This window comes from Ruditapes philippinarum, unplaced genomic scaffold (genome assembly GCF_026571515.1).
Source record: "Ruditapes philippinarum isolate M1 unplaced genomic scaffold, ASM2657151v2 ctg1165_1_1_1_1, whole genome shotgun sequence".
NCBI lineage: Eukaryota > Metazoa > Mollusca > Bivalvia > Venerida > Veneridae > Ruditapes > Ruditapes philippinarum.
The window spans coordinates 6737-12827 of record NW_026866458.1 but is presented as its reverse complement, the minus strand read 5'-3'; the positions used below and the strand labels follow the sequence as shown (position 1 = coordinate 12827).

General features: G+C 30.7%; 1 long non-coding RNA gene across 1 annotated transcript; it reads right to left on the bottom strand.

Annotated features, from left to right (window-relative positions):
* Positions 1-1537: 1537 nt before the first annotated feature.
* LOC132732562 (uncharacterized) lies at positions 1538-5684 on the bottom strand. Its single transcript, XR_009626065.1, has 3 exons — positions 5625-5684; positions 2890-3054; positions 1538-1640 (listed from the first exon to the last, which is right to left on the bottom strand). It is a non-coding gene; the product is annotated as an uncharacterized LOC132732562 (long non-coding RNA).
* Positions 5685-6091: the final 407 nt, after the last annotated feature.

The window sequence follows — 6091 nt, the reverse complement described above, 5'->3', positions numbered from 1 at the left end:
TTAATGCGCATAATATATATTTATAATTCATTAACGTCCGAACTTACATTGTAGTTAAACGTATAGATAACAAATGTATTGTCAAAAGTTCTTAATAATGAACAAAGATGGCAATTGATACAAATATGAATTGACCTTTAATAGAACAACTTGGTGGTGTTTCCCAACTGCCTGTGTCAAGGCAGCTTATTGTCCTGTTTCCTTCATATCCTCTATCACAGGCAAGAGAAGCGGTTGATCCAAACGTTGTTGCGATATATTGCAAATTACCATTGGTCACATTCAATGGAAACCCACAATCTGAATAATGGTTACATTCATTTGTTACATATAAATACAATATCATAACGTTAAACATAAGCGGAAAATGTTTTATATTCATATTCATTATATTTATTAACTAAAATAACTAGAATGAAAGATTCCTCAGTATATTTTATTGACAGCGAATGGGGCATTCATCAATTCATCATCCACTTTACAATGAATAACATCTAAATATGTTGAAAACGGCATAGTTTTACCGTTTCTTTTAAACCAAAGTACCTTCAGATAAAGTATTATACTCTTTTTTCATATATACAAGTGACATGAGGAAATTTAAGTGTGACTGAGAGTCACAATGGATACAAAAGAGCTCTCAAACGTTTAAAAAGGACGAATGATATGCACATTCCAATATACTTTTGACGGCACATGGTCCAGCTTCCAAAATGCCAATATCAACAAAGCATATACCCGAGTTATTTTCAACCACATAAAGTCATATAAGAAACATCATTTTTAACAAAATGAAGGAAACAAGCACAATAAACTGTTTCCTATTATAACCATGACCACATAAACGCAGACGTAATGACATAGGTCGACAAACGGTTTATAATCACAAGAAATTACATGACGATTGTTTTCTCTTTGAAGAGCTACAAATGTTAAAAGAATATGCTTTGGTCAGCTAAAATTATCCACCATTTTATTGATATTTGATTGAGAAACTCAAGAGTTTAATTTTATTTATTTTGAACATAATTCTAAGGATTAGCCAGGGAACATTTATCATTATCAGATCACGGTGACCTTAAATCTTAAACGTCATGAACCAGATACAGTGTTTTATTGGTAACATTATCCTACCACGAAGTTGTATTTTCTTTTTCAAGATTTTAATTCTTTAACATTGTCCTAGCGGTGCATTTTTGAATACATAAATATAATTTTTTAATAATATCATATATAATTGATGTTTGAAAACAAAACAAAAGTGATACACAAAAAGGCAGATAATGTGTACAATCCCAATAAGGTGAAACGGTGACAGATCTATTTTGTAAACTCACCTAAACAGTAATGCATATAATATATTCATAAATTATTAACATCCGGGCTTACATTGTAGTTAAACGTATACATATCAATTGTATTGACTATAGTTCTTAATATTTGGTAAAGATGGAAAATGTTACAAATTAAAATTGACCTTTAATAGAACAACTAGGTAGTGTTTCCCAACTGCCTGTATCAAGGCAGCTTATTGTCCCGTTTCCATCATATCCTCTATCACAGACAAGAGAAGCGGTTGATCCAAACGTTGTTGCGATATTGCAAATTACCATTGGTCACATTCAATGGAGACCCACAGTCTGAATAATGGTTACATTCATTTGTTACATATAAATTAAAAATCATAACGTTAAACATAAGCGGAAAATGGTTTATATTCAAATTCATTATAACGATTAACTAGAACAACTAGAATGAAAGATTCCTCAGTATGTTTTATTGACATCGAATGGGGCATTCAAAAAAGCATCGTCCAATTTCCAAAGAATAGCATCTAAATATGTTGTCTAAATATCTTGTTTCCGTAACATTTTATTATATTTCCGTACGATATTCATATGCAAACGACATAATTTTACCGTTACGTAAACAAAAGTACCTTCAGATATAGCTTGATGCTCTTTTATTTGTATTTTATATATACAAGTCACAATGCATACAAAAGAGCTCTCAAGGGTTTAAAAAAGAGGAATAACGTACACATTTAAACATTTTTTGACGGCACATGTTCTAGTATCGCAGATGCCAATATCAACGAACCATATTCCTGAGTTATTTTCAACACCATAAAGCCATATTAGAAAAATCATTTTTACCAAATAAAGGAAACAATGACAATAACTGTTTCCTATTATAACAATGATAACATTAAACCAAAATTTAAACGCAGATGTACTGACATAGGATGACAAACGGTATATACATGTAATCACAAGAAATCACATGAGGATTGTTGTTCTTTGTTGAGCTACAAATGTTAGCAGAATGTGCTATGGTCACCTTAAATACATCCACGATGATTTTGATATTTGAATAAGAAACTGAGAGGTCAATTGATTAATATTTACCATAATTGTAAGGATTTGGGAGGGAACATATATCTCTATCAGATCACAGAGACCTTAAATATTAAACGTCATGAACCAGATTCAGTGTTTTATCGGTAACGATATCCTACCACGAGGTGGTATTTTCCTGATCCATATTTTATTTCTTTACCGTTGTCCTAGCGGTACATTTTTGAATTGAATAATATAATGTTTCAATAATAACATAAAACAATTGATAAATGAAAAAACAAAAAGAAACAAAAAAGTGAAACACACACAAAACAAAATTTTATAAATAAAAAGAAAATGTGCACAATATCTATCAGGTGAAACTGTGACAGATCTATTTTTACACACACCTAAACATTAATGCACATACTATATTTATAATTCATTAAAGGCTGAACTTACATTGTAGTTAAACGTATAGATACCAAATGTATTGACAAAAGTTCTTTATATTTAACAATTATGGAAATTTATAGAAATTAAAATTAACCTTTAATAGAACAACTTGGTGGTTTTTCCCAACTGCCTGTGTCAAGACAGCTTATTGTCCCGTTTCCATCATATCCTTTTTCACAGACAAGAGAAGCGATCGATCCAAACGTTGTTGCAATATATTGCAAATTACCATTGCTTACATTCAATGGAGACCCACAATCTGAAAAATGGTTACATTTATTAGTTACATTTCAATTAAATATCATATCGTTAAACATAAGCGAAATAATGGTTCATAAAGGATTAACTAGAATAACTACAATGAAAGATTCCTCAGTACATTTTATTGACAAAGAGTGAGGCATTCATAAATCATCGTCCAATTTACAAATAATAGCATCTAAATATGTTGAAAACGGCATAGTTTTACCGTTTCCTTTAAACCAAAGTACCTTCAGAGAAAGCATTATACTCTTTTTTCATATATACAAGTGACATGAGCACATTTAAGTGTGACTGTGAGTCACAATGGATACAAAAGAGCTCTCAAACGTTTAAAAAGGAAAATGATATGCACATTCCAATATACTTTTGACGGCACATGGTCCAGCTTCCAAAATGCCAATATCAACAAAGCATATACCCGAGTTATTCTCAACCACATAAAGTCATATAAGAATCATCATTTTTAACAAAATGAAGGAAACAAGCACAATAAACTGTTTCCTATTATAACCATGACCACATAAAATCAATATTTAAACGAAAACGTACTGACATAGGTCGACAACCGGTTTATAATCACCAGAAATTACATGACGATTGTTTTCTCTTTGAAGAGCTACAAATGTTAGCAAAATGTGCACTGGTCAGCTAAAATTATCCACCATTTTATTGATATTTGATTGAGAAACTCAAGAGTTTAATTTATTAATTTTGAACATAATTCTAAGGATTAGCTAGGGAACATTTATCATTATCAGATCACTGTGACCTAAGGTCATGAACCAGATACAGTGTTTTATTGGTAACATTATCCTACCACGAAGTTGTATTTTTTTTCAAGATTTTAATTCTTTAACATTGTCCTAGCGGTGCATTTGTGAAAAGATAAATATAATTTTTCAATAATAACATAGACAATTGATGTTTGAAAACAAAACGAAAGTGATACACAAAAAAGCAGATAATGTGTACAATACCAATAAGGTAAAACGGTGACAGATCTATTTTGTAAACTCACCTAAACAGTAATGCACATAATATATAAATTATTAACATCCGGGTTTACATTGTAGTTAAACGTATACATATCAATTGTATTGACAATAGTTCTTAATATTTGGCAAAGATGGAAATTGTTACAAATTAAAATTGACCTTTTATAGAACAACTAGGTAGTGTTTCCCAACTGCCTGTGTCAAGACAGCTTATTGTCCCGTTTCCATCATATCCTCTATCACAGACAAGAGAAACCGTTGATCCAAACGTTGTTGCGATATATTGCAAATTACCATTTGTCACATTCAATGGAGACCCACAATCTGAATAATTGTTACATTCATTTGTTTCATATAAATTAAAGATCATAACGTTAAACATAAGCGGAAAATGGTTTATATTCAAATTCATTATAACGATTATCTAGAACAATTAGAATGAAAGATTCCTCAGTATGTTTTATTGACATCGAATGGGGCATTCAAAAAAGCATCGTCCAATTTCCAAAGAATAGCATCTAAATATGTTGTCTAAATATTTTGTTTCCGGAACATTTTATTCTATTTCCGTACAATATTCATATGCAAACGGCATAATTTAACCGTTACGTAAACAAAAGTACCTTCAGATATAGCTTTATGCTCTTTCATTTGTATTTTATATATACAAGTCACAATGCATACAAAAGAGATCTCAAAGGTTTAAAAAAGAGGAATAACGTACACATTTAAATAATTTTTTTGACGGCACATGTTCTAGTTTCGCAGATGCCAATATCAACGAACCATATTCCTGAGTTATTTTCAACCACATAAAGCCATATTAGAAAAATCATTTTAACCAAATGAAAGAAACAAGGACAATAAACTGTTTCCTTTTATAACCATGACCACATAAAACCAAACTTTAAACCCAGATGTACTGACATAGGACGACAAACGGTATGTAATCACATGAAATCACATGAGGATTGTTGTTCTTTGTTGAGCTACAACTGTTAGCAGAATGTGCTATGGTCACCTTAAATACATCCACGATGATTTTGATATTTGAATAAGAAACTGAGAGGTCAATTGATTAATATTTACCATAATTGTAAGGATTTGGGAGGGAACATATATCTCTATCAGATCACAGAGACCTTAAATATTAAACGTCATGAACCAGATTCAGTGTTTTATCGGTAACGATATCCTACCACGAGGTGGTATTTTCCTGATCCATATTTTATTTCTTTACCGTTGTCCTAGCGGTACATTTTTGAATTGAATAATATAATGTTTCAATAATAACATAAAACAATTGATAAATGAAAAAACAAAAAGAAACAAAAAAGTGAAACACACACAAAACAAAATTTTATAAATAAAAAGAAAATGTGCACAATATCTATCAGGTGAAACTGTGACAGATCTATTTTTAAACACACCTAAACATTAATGCACATAATATATTTATAATTCATTAAAGGCTGAACTTACATTGTAGTTAAACGTATAGATAACAAATGTATTGTCAAAAGTTCTTTATAATGAACAAAGATGGCAATTGATACAAATATAAATTGACCTTTAATAGAACAACTTGGTGGTGTTTCCCAACTGCCTGTGTCAAGGCAGCTTATTGTCCTGTTTCCTTCATATCCTCTATCACAGGCAAGAGAAGCGGTTGATCCAAACGTTGTTGCGATATATTGCAAATTACCATTGGTCACATTCAATGGAGACCCACAATCTGAATAATTGTTACATTCATTTGTTTCATATTAATTTAATATCATAATGTTAAGCATAAGCGGAAAATGGTTTATATTCATATACATTATATTGATTAACTAAAATAACTAGAATGAAGATTCCTCAGTACATTTTATTGACAGCGAATGGGGCATTCATAAATTCATCATCCACTTTACAATGAAAAACATCTAAATATGTTGGAAACGGCATAGTTTTACCGTTTCTTTTAAACCAAAGTACCTTCAGATAAAGCATTATACTCTTTTTTCATATATACAAGTGACATGAGCACATTTA